The 12,001-nt window shown below is 36.3% G+C and overlaps 1 protein-coding gene across 2 annotated transcripts in view; it reads left to right on the forward strand.

Annotated features, from left to right (window-relative positions):
• Positions 1–5,466: 5,466 nt before the first annotated feature.
• Positions 5,467–12,001, forward strand: part of LOC150107003 (MFS-type transporter SLC18B1-like) — a 42,092-nt gene continuing 35,557 nt past the window's right edge. Inside the window, exon 1 of one of the 2 annotated variants that reach the window (XM_090392879.1) lies at positions 5,467–5,594. The gene's annotated coding sequence lies outside the window, so the exon portion shown is untranslated. The remainder of the gene's footprint in view (positions 5,595–12,001) is intronic. The other variant, XM_090392880.1, reaches the window with a different exon arrangement.

Genomic DNA, 12,001 nt, shown 5'->3' on the forward strand with positions numbered 1-12,001 from the left:
AGATACTCAAACAGTGAAACTGAATCTAGAGGGGACGAGGTATGTATTAGCAGACGATTAAGTAGAAACCCTGATTTAGAAGGTAGAACAGAAGCTCAGAAACCGAGTTAGTAAAGTTGAGTCGTTTCTGAAGTCTCCTCAAACACAGCAACCCAGAGCAAAAATGAAGTGTATAAAAATCTACTGCACCATTAGAAAAGGTTAATCGGTGCAGGGAAAAGATACAAAATGTCAAGATGAACATGAAATGCCAAAGACTGTCAACAGACAATCTACAGAAATTATGTATATAATTTAAAAAATATTTATGGAATAATCTGAGGCAAGCTGAACCTCTGTGTGTTGTAATGAAAATGATTGACAGAACAATGATTTACCATTCCACTAAATATAGTTATGGATTACCCAAAACTTCGCATATACAGGATTCCTGATGAATGTGTTAGCATCAATATGAAATAGAATAATATGTTTGCAGAAGATCGAAGTTCGTAGTTTAGGATATCATGATCAAATTTATTTCACTTTAGTGTTGTTTAATGATTCCTTCATACAGTGATATTAATTATGTTTTCCTGAAAATGTTGTTGATAAGGATGGTAAAAGGTGAAAACGAGCCAGTTCGCGATCCTATGTATTAAAATTCTAGCATTAGTTATGGACAACTGATTGCTGTTAATCAAGCACACAACTCGATATTCATATAAAATTTAATCAAGATGAGTTTATGGATTTTGATGTTATTTAGTAGTATGCACACACGCAAATCGGCATGATATCAATTAGTTGATATATAGCACGTTGTCCAGAAGTTGATATTAGTTGTCCATTGATGTCCATTTCACCTCTTGACCAAAACCAAAAATGACGTGGTCTTGTGATATCCCGAATCGAAATGAAACTGGCCAATTTACGAGTTAGCTCAGTGTCGTAGTTAAGTGTAATTGCTGATCATATACATCCAATAAGACTATATTTGCATTCTTGGAGGCGCAGAGTTATTTCCAATACAACAATGTTACACTTTCTCTCAAAAGTGGGATTTGTGTTCAATAAATTAACAAGTTCTGTGAAGTCGTTCAAACTGAGTCAAACAGGACAACTTTATGATAATTTGGAAGATATATTTCTCAATCTCGTTTCCCTTATTATGATTAAAAAACTTATAGAATTTTTGAACCGTTATGGATCTGGAGAAATGAAAGCATTGTGCGTGCAAGAGAATTACAAAATAAAAGAGAATTATCATACAAAATAAAAGATTACTCAAAATACAATAAAAGAAATGCATGTGTGTGATAAATGGTGAATGTTTTATAATTATTATGATAATGTCCAAACTGTAAAATCCCTAGTGCTGGATAAAGGCCTCTTCCTAAGGTAGGACGGATGAATCTACTTCTCCCATTGTGCCCAGTCCATTTTTGGCACAGTGTCTTCAATCAATGCCAAACCTATAAACTACCGTTTAATAACTTAAATGCTTTTATTATGTATCCTCTTTGCAGCCTAGCTGGAAGACTTCCGTCTGTTGCAATCAGAATAGATTTACAGAATAATATCATCTAAATTGATTAATTTATGATATGAAAGTTTTTCATATGACAGCGAAATATGTTATGTATTTTTACTTGCAAAAATAACTGTCGTTTGTACATGTACTCAAAAGAGAAATTCGTTGATATACAGAAAGGAGTCTACATTGTATTTTTACCATAGCAGATTGAGGTCGACTATGAAGAAAGTACCAGAAGAAGAAATTGCAAACTGTTGTGTATCTGAAGAAAGATATGATATTTGAGAAAAGATACCACAATATATCACTACATACCCAACAATTTTTTATTCTCTTGGTGAAATCATTTAAAGTAGCGAGCGCTGCATTATGTGTAACGCACTATACATAATTGATTAAATTATATATCCTACAAAAAAACCAAATACACAAAATGAATTTTAAGGCATTTAATGCTCTTGTTGCAAGAAGATTTGACGAATTATCCCTTACATTCTAAACATTCTGCTTTTAACACTGATTTTCAAGCACGTATCGCACCTCCATAAGCCTTCTTAAAAAATCTCGATGGCTACTGGAAAATTCTTCCTTTCATTTCTACGCACATCGTTCCATCCTTTTTTTCCCCAAAAAATGTTTCCTCACCCTTGAATGACCAACAAGAACCTCTTCCTATCAGATATACTTCATCAGTGAGTGGACAGCCAGAAACTCGAGCATTCTTTACTCTTCATGATAAGTAATCTCCTGGCCTCGCGTCGACGTTGCATTGAAATCCTTCTCAGGACAACACCAAACGAAACCTACTCACTATGCGAAACCAGAAGTGAGTTTTCAAGATGAAGAACAAACTCAAAATTTTGAGAAAAGACTGTCATACTTCCATATGGTGAGTTCAATGTTACGTAGTTTGTGAGGTGTCAATAAAACTTAACGAATGTTCAATGTTATAATGTAATCCAGTAAAATATAAACTCATTTCAATTGTTAAAATTATGATATTTTCTGATGACACTAGCCTACTTTGTGGAAAATGCTGTTTATTAAGTGCTTCCTCTGAAAAAAGGTGATTTCTTTCCTCAGCAATATAAAATCAAAACAACACCCAGACATTAAAAAAACCTAATACAGTATTTGTTGGAAGGAGTGAAAGTATGCACACATCAAATTTATACAATCTTTATGTTCTTAATACTTCATATGATTTTATTTTAGACGCTTTCCATTAGCAACTGTGATCTAGAACATATGACGGTAGTGTTCGAAAATCTGATATATTAGCAAACAGAGCAATCTATTCTCATATTTAACATTCTATGGAATGTTGTAGTATTTTGTTCGCCTCTCCACCACTTCTTCATCCCCAAGGAATTCGGGTGACCAGATATGCATGGAGTAGTCGAGTTGTCTTATTAAAGCCTTATAAAGGGGAACAATACCCTCGATTGTTAGTATATTCTGCAACAACCACGTAATCTGATTCGCGGTTTTGGTTTTCTTCTCAATATTCCCTTATGAACTTCGACTCCCTCTCCACAATCACGTGCCAAATCTCTGGCCTCATCAGTTTTCTGCGGTTCCGTACTATCAATATATACAACACATGATGGATTTTATACTTGTCCACATCAAACTGCAATCCCACTGCCCATACTACTAGTTGATTAAAATATTCTTGCAGGATCTCTGCAACATCTTCATTTACCATCCCTCTTCCCAGTTTAGTATCTTCAGCAAAGAACTGAATATTTTCTGTTAAATAATTTCCGATAGCATTGATGTACAAAATAAACAACTGAGGATCAAGTAATCAGCTCCGCTGTACACCAGTGGACACTCACCTGCCGACTGAACTCCTCCATAAACCACTCTTTGTTCCTGAGTCACCTTCTAATCCAAGCAGTAAAATTCTTATCTATCTCCTCTTTTGCTCCAATTTATCTAGCAGATTCAAACGTAGAATTTTATCAAATGCCTTTGCAAAGTCTACAATATCGCTGAATAGTCATTTCCCTTATCCATGCATTGTCATTTTATTATAAAAGTAAACAAATTACTAAGGCAAAACCTACACTTCAAAAAACAAAAAACACGTTTCCCCTTATAAAGAACATTCCTATCCATTCAATTATGAATTCTTTTCACCAAATTTCGAATAGTATAACGATACGATCACTCTTGAGATGCAGATTGGTCTATAATTTGCTACTTCTGCCTTAGATTCCCCTTATTCAGTGATACCATTTTGCCCAATTTATTATTACTAGTTATGGTAGTAGTAGTTGTAAGAGAGACCTCATTAAATCAGGTCCTCATGGTGTGAGGCTATACATTACCCACGCCAGCAGTCATAACAACGTTTCTTAAACTCATCGAGTGTAGATGGACTCACCACTTCAGCAGCAAACAGATCCATTCACTGATTATTTTGTGAAAATTTAGCTTCCATCTCTTTCCGATATCATCTCTATTACTCTTCGTTGCACTGTCTCCACAGTTTCTTCATCCTCTCAGAAACTAGGAGACCAGATCTGCGCAAAATAGTCCATGTGAAAGTATCAAAGTCTGTAAAGGGAAAATTGGCTTCATTACATGTTAAGGTTCGTTTCAGCATCGCAAATTATCCTCTGGGTTGTGTTTGCATCCATTGCTAACCATAACTCCAACATCCTTAGCCTCATCAGTTTCTCCCAGAATAATTCCAGTAATATAATATGCGGCTGTAATTTCCATTACCCCAAACGGCATAACTTTACACTAAAGATAATTGAACTGAGAGAGCCATTATGATTTGCACACTCAAATTATCCTATAAGTGTTGGATAACGGTAGCATCCCTGACTGCTCTGCCTATCTTCACAAAATCGGCAAACAGTTAAACATCTCCACTCATATCCTTCTCAATGTCATTAATGCAATAGACTGAACAACAATTGTTCAAGGCTGATCCGTTGGGAATACTACTCAACACCCTAAATCTAACAGACTCCCTCCTACACATATGAAATTTTCTGATACCTATTCAGTATCATAGTGTAAGCACCCCTTTATACAACTAAGCCGTATGAAACCGGCTAACCCACCATTTGATTGTGAAAACCTGATCCAGGTTCCTCACATTACAGACGGGATTCAACCGCTATTTTCAACCAAATGGCTGGTCTAAGCAACTAAGCTACACAGGCTCTGTGACTTCAATAATAAAAAAGGCAGTCTGAGATTTTTGTGATGGAACTATCTCTTCTTGGTATATGATATTCATTTCAAAATACTAAGAAGCCATGCCAAGTGCCCGTTGACGTTTCGAGGGTTCAAAAACATTCTCACATCCCCTTTCTTTTTGCACCTAATATTTTCCTTATTTTTCACTTACCGCATTTAACTCCTTCCTCTTACCGTAATATAATTAATAAGCGATAGTTCTCAGCCTGACAGACAGATGGCACCCTCGTTTGTGTAACAGGGCATCTAGGAGTTATACAAAAAATGCGTTTACCACTTGTGCTATGATATGTATACTCTTCACGTAACATTTTTTTTTGTTTGCCAAGAGTTCTCATTTTTCTACAGTTAACGATAAGACTGTCATCTTGTTGAAGATGACTTCTTCTTCTCAACAACAACAGTTCGCTCGTTTTCCCACACTTGAAGAGTATCTCACTTCAGTAAAATACATCTTCATGAGTAAACGATGATCACATTTTTCCTATAAAGATCCAGTTTAATTTTGCACGCTCACTATTTCACACCAGAGCTTATAAGATAAGAACCTGTATGAGCTAAAGTCACGTGATTCGTCCATCGACTCATCCGCAAACATTATCATCACCTGTGAGACTGATAACCTTTAATCTCAACTGCTCCTTACTCACCGTTATCTCATTCGGATGCCATAATCAAAAACACGTGCTAAATATGATATTTAAAACGGTACGTTTAACACTTTATCTCTCTTTTTCGCTTGTGATACGAACCTTGAAATTTAAAGTGCCATTTCAGCTGGGATGCATGAATATTACATCAAACGAAACTCGAGCAACTAAAGTCGGATATATTTATTCATCTGAAGCTACCTTTGGTGAGTTTTTCCCCTCTTTATATCAGACAGAAAATTGTCATACTATTTTATTTTATTGATTTTAATCCTATTCTAAACTTGCATTTTCGTTGTATTTAGATGGTAGCTAATTTCAGTGTTAGATGAGCCTGCGGTGGTATACAAAAATTCTATGTTTGGTTGTTATTAGGATTTCCACCTCCACCTGCTCATCATTCCCCATAGTCAACAATTGCCCATACATCAAGAAACATGACTTCCTTATAATTAACGAAGCATTAAAATGTTTTTAAAGTACAAGAAATTCGTATGTGAATTTATATTAATATTTATATGATTATATTTTTACTTGAAATTTCCCCTCTGAATTTCCTGATACATTTATTCCTATTTCTAAACTTTTCAGTAGAGAGAAGAGAGATATAAATAACCAAATATAATATTTTAAAGCCATGTGTTAAAGTATTAATAGAATTTGAAATTAGGTTACGTACGTTTCGTATCAGAAACTTATATTCTTATCTTTAGATGTCACAATTCTCAGTTTCTCTCTCTCTCTCTCTCTCTCTCTCTCTCCATACGCCAACAGTGTGACATTAATTATGGATGATCCCTAAAATGATCCTAAAGCTGTACATAATGTAGCGACTTCGTTACAATAGGTGAGATCGATTTGTCAGGACTGCATAAGCAAAATAACTAAGGTCATAAGGTCAGTGTAATTCTATTCTCTCCGTTTGTGTAGTGTCTACGAGCCGATTTGCCCTTTTCGGATGAAATACCCGAATTTCTGATAGAAAAAACCTACCACCGCCTCAAGGGCACTTGTCTTTAAACCGACGAATTTCTAAACAAATGCCAAATGTCACGATCAGCGACGGCTCGTGCACAGGCACTGCGGAAATGCAGCATCCTCCAATTTTTCTCGATACATAAATGTATTTATTAATTTATTTATATTTGCTTGTAATATTTAATTTTATCATCAACAATCCTATACAATTCTCTTATTTTGTATAAAAAATAATAAAAATCTATCTTGTTGCACTTAGGAGGGCGAAGGACGCTAGCGGCACTGTGTTTTCCACAGTGTCAAGCATATACACGTGATTGTGAGATACGAGCTATTAGCGTAATGCGGCACTGTCCGACGCGCAGTTCCACTGCTGTTTATATGCAGTTTGCGCCATTGGTAGAGTGTTCGTAGCGCTTATCGTGTTTACTCCGTCTCTTTAAATATCTGGACATTACAATTAAAGACATAACATTTGTTATAGTTTTTATTTTAGAACATTATTGGGGTTATGATAATGGATTTTATTTTTAAGTAATTTTGAATTATACTAAACTGTATAATTTTATCGATAATAAACAATATTTTTTCACGTTTAATTTTAATCATAATTTTGATATTTTATCCAAACACGTATACACTGTACTTACAATGTGAGAAATTTTATGCCCGTAATCAATCAACTGCACGAGAATTATACTGTGGACAGTATGGGTTGTTTCTCAAAGAAAGAATAAAAGCAGTCAAATGTAGTCTGCGGCTATTTTTCCGCATATTTCGAACTTCCAAATGCGATAAACGCATCACAAAAATTACCTTTGAATTTGGATATTTGGAAAATGGTGGTGAAACAGCTTTCTCTTCATATTTCTGTACTTCATGCTGAAGCAGGCACATGATTTACAGGTTTATCATCTCAATGACTTTTTTTATCATCAATTCAGAGTGGTAGTGGTACTGATTGGTTGGAAGGTTATACATACGAAAGTCCAAACTCAAGTATTTAAATTTTGCTGTCTGCTTATTAAGAGTTCTTTCTTTCTTCTTCTACAGCTTCTCCCACTTAAGTGGGGTCACTGTGTCTGCTTATTAAGAGTACGTCTCGAAAATTACCATGTTTGGTCTCTAAAAGACAGTAGTAACTAGATTATCTCAACCTGGTATCAATGTGTGAACAGTTTATTATCTTTTATGGGTGATATTCACATAAAAAAATAGAATCTCGATCCAAAAGGAACGAAAAATATTTAAAACCTCTGACTATCTACTTTTTACGCAAGCCCCTGTTATTATTTATATAATAGGGGTTTAATGGCCAAATATATCAACTTTTAAGATGGAATTACGAATACATTGCTGTCTCTAATGTCAAAATAATCATCAATCAGTTTTATTTCTTTAACAAATCGAAAGATATCCTTCTGTTTTTCCACATTCTCTTAATTTTTCTCACAAAGTAGAAATCTAAATTCATCACAGTAATATTAACACATATATCAAATTTTAATCTACAAACTCGAATTACTGCGATTAAAACTGGTTATCAGGTGAAGTTTTTAGACAGTTTTTGCTGTTATCTCTTAAGTCACCGTGAAGGTCAAACTATAAATATTTCGGTCTCCTAGATAAAACTGACTTCCCAGACACGCCACACTAGCAACAGCCAAACTCTTGTGAGATTGTAGATAATTAAGACTTTTGATCGACGAGTAAAATTCACTCTGGGAGGAAGGGGGGGGGGCATTGATAGTTCATGATAATTTGAATGGTGCAAGAGCTTACATTTGCTGTATATTACAAATACGAAGTGGATGCTGCACTAATAGAGACCTATTTGGTTGACATTTTTTAATTTTGGAAAGAACGGAACTCGCAAGTGGGAGCTAAGTGGATTAATGAAGATGTGCAGATTTGTAGCAATGTGCTTGTTCGAGGATGACGACACAAGTAATCACCTGTTGTTCAGTGTAGCATAGACCTTATGACCCTCGTCAGTGATCGCAATGAGAGATTCCATATGAATTATTATTCAACAAGATAATTCATTCTTGAATGAATTATTTTCACAACTTTCATTACTTTAGCTTTGTTTTGGAACATCAAAAGTGGATATAGCTGTGCTATAGTCTGACTTGCCTTAGTGGCAACACTATCCATATGTGACTTGAAGTTTAGACGTCTATCAAGATGAATTCCCAGATATTTGGTAGAATTGCGCCAAGGGATGATTTTACCAAACATTTGTATGCTTGTATTCGGTTCTGCTTTACGTCTGGTGAAAAGTACTGCAGAGCTTTTGTTTGGATTAATTGCGATACGCCACTTGGTGTACCAATCCTCCAATTCATTGACTGCTCTCTGCAGCTTGATTGTGGCCAGGTGTGGACGGAGGGATCTGGCTATAATGATTGTATCGTCGGCATACAGAGCGGTGATAGCTGGAGACAGTTTGGGGAGATCTGCCATGTATATGGAGAAAAGTAGGGGAGATAGTAGAGAGCCTTGAGGTACTCTGGCCGTGATTCTCCTCTCTGTGGATCTGATACCGTTGAGAGTTTTATTTTAAATTTTCTGTTGTGTAGATATGATTTGATAAGTATCACTAGTGGCAATGGAATACCAACTTCGTATAGTTTAAAAATTAGTCCATGATGCCATACTCTATCAAATGCCTGAGTGATGTCTAGAAAAACTGCGCCAGTGTGTTGGTGCCATTCATTCCCTTGGGTTATATGTTCGATAACTCTGTAAATTTGTAGCGTTGTGGAGTGATATTTCCTAAAGCCGAATTGTTCATCTTGAATTATATGGTTGATATCTGTTGCCTCTTGAAGCCGTGTGAGAATAGCACGTTCGGCTATCTTACCTATGCATGAAAGAAGGCTGATTGGTCTGTAATTTTCAGGAAACTGTGTATTTTTCCCAGGTTTGGGAATTAGGAAAACGTCGGCAATTTTCCATCGTTGTGGGTAATAATTTAGCCGGAGGATGGCATTAATGATGGCTACTAGATGCATAACCCCTTTGCGAGGAAGTAAGTTGAGTACCTTATTTGTTATTCCATCTGGACCTGGAGCCTTTTTGTTATTTAGTTTTCTTAAAATCTCATATACTTCTGTTGGTGACACGGATTTGTTATTGGATTGGAATGAGGCATTTTGAGTTGTTTTACGCACTTGGGTGTGAATTTTACTTATGAAATGTATATCTGTATTGATATAATTGGGCTGCATTGTTTTTCTAAACTGTGAGCAAATGCTTCAGCTTTTTCCTCGTCGTTGTAGACAACATTAGATTCACCTTGGATTGGAGGAAATGTAAAACGTTTTGAACGGAGTGATTTCATCATTTTCCATATTGATTGATCCTCTGTATTTAATTGGAGAATTTTGTTATTCCAGAGTTGGTTACGGTGGTCCTTTAGGGCATATCGAACCTGGTTTGTTGCTCTATTGACTGCTTGTTTATCCGCTGGGTCCATTGTTCTCTGATATTGTCTTCTTAATCTGTTTTTCTCTTGGATAAGACGTTTTATATCCTGTGGAAGTTTATTTGATGGTGTACATTTGGTTATATTTGTTACCTGCGTTTAGCTGTCAGCAGTTGTTTTTCAAGAGTCTTCACTGCTTTTTCTACATCTTCAGCCGATGTTATATGCGGTATTGGACCAAGGTTTTCCTGGAAGGCTGAGGGAAGTTGTTTCCAATTTATAAAAGTGGTGGTGTTTTCTGTTATATCTTGTATGGTGCCTAGTTGTAATATGATGGGGTTATGATCAGAACTTAAGTCGTTGATTGCTTGTATCTGATAGCTGTGCGCTATGTTTTTTAATATAGCTATATCTAGTACATCAGGACGACCGGTAGCTCCATAATGTGTGGGTTCAGTGGGCCCTATTACTGTTATATTTCTTGAAGTGGTGTAAGAGTTGAGTATTCTTCCATTAATATTTGAGTTTCTGCTGTTTCAGACTGAGTGTTTGGCTTTAAGATCTTCGGCTATAATCACTGCTCTGCCTGTATTTAGTATCACCTCTAAGTCAAATTCAAGGATTTTTTATTTGGGGGGTTGTAGGCTGCATATATCGTAATGCTGCTTGTGTTTTCCATATGTATTTCTATTCCTGTAGTTTCCATGTGTTCTGTTTGGGGTTCTGCTATTGAATTATGTTTTATGTTACTTTTCACAAAGATGGCAGTGCCTCCACCTCTAGCAAAGCATCTGTCTGTACGGTAAGTGCTATAAGTATTGATTCTGATTTTGTCACTTGGACGAAAATGTGTTTCATTTATGAGGATGATGTCTGCTGCAAACTCCTGCAGCTCCTGTAATTTGATAGATAAACCATTTGCATTCCATGAAATGATTTCGGTTTTCTTTTAGATTTATCCATTAAGAATTTCCATAAAGAGTGATTGTGTATGCCTTAAGATGATATCTTTGGCTTCTTGAGTTGGGTTGGTTTGTTGGAGTTCAGCAAGCATTTCACCTAAGTGGCTTGTTATGTTCAGGAGGATAGGTTTGTTGGTTTGCTGTGACTGCTTTGGTTTTGGGTCTTTTTGGAAGGTTGATCTTGTAACATCAGCATACGATCTTCCATCCGTTGTGGAGACTATGGTTTGATGGGAAGACGCTTGTTCTTGAAGAGGTTTACTGGTTTTGAGTTGTAATTTTTGGTTTTGAGGAAATGCTATACAGCCCCTATAGTTTGCAGGGTGTGGTCCTCCGCAGTTTGCACACTTTGCTGGAAGTGTACGAGGTTTATGGCATTCATTTGATGCATGTTTGCCACCACATTTAACGCAACGAAATTCAGCCTTGCAGCATCGTTGGGCATGCCCAATCTTCTGGCATCTATGGCACTGGGTTGTAGTTGATTTATGTTTCAATGCCTCAACTTTTATGACTAGATCACAGATGGTTTGGAGATTGTATATATGTTTTTGGTCTTTGCTTATTTCCACTAGAATTAGGGGATAGGGTGTTTCATCAGCTCTCCGCATTCGGCTGACTTTAATTGGGCTAAATCCCTTAAGTTGGAGGTCTGCAGTGAGGTCTTCTATTTGTAATGTTTCAGTTACTCCCCTTAACACTACTTTAAATTTTTTTCACTGTTGAGTGCAAAAGTGTGATATGGCAAATTGTTGTTGTCTAGAAGTTTGGTCATTTTTCTGTAATCTGATGATGTTTTAGGTTGTATGCGAATCCCTTCTTCTGTGTTTGTGGCTTTAATGAAGGTGATATCTGAAGATTTCAGTGTGGATGCAACGGACGTCCAGTGCTCCTTGGCCCTTAGGACGACTGGGGGTACCCTTTCTTTAATTACATTATCTGGTTCTATCTCCACTGTTTTGGGTGTATCTGCAGTAGAGGAGATTTTCCTTTTCTTTTTGACTGTTTGAAATTCTGTGTTGGTTTCTAAAAACTGCGGAGTATTATCCTGAGATGCAGCATTCTCTGTATTCGTGGAGTGACTTGATTCTGGTTCAGTTAACATACTACCTTCATTAGAATTATCCATCCTATCTTCTGTGACTGCTGTAGGGGGGAATGTATCTAACAGCTTTACTTTCCCTGGCCAGTTGTCGCTCAAAAGTTTTCCTTAACTTAGGAATTCTCTGTAAACTTCTTCAAA

Source organism: Typopeltis vanoorti, chromosome 5, assembly GCF_054136105.1.
Source record: "Typopeltis vanoorti isolate ZY-2024b chromosome 5, IOZ_Tvanoo_1.0, whole genome shotgun sequence".
NCBI classification, from domain to species: domain Eukaryota; kingdom Metazoa; phylum Arthropoda; class Arachnida; order Uropygi; family Thelyphonidae; genus Typopeltis; species Typopeltis vanoorti.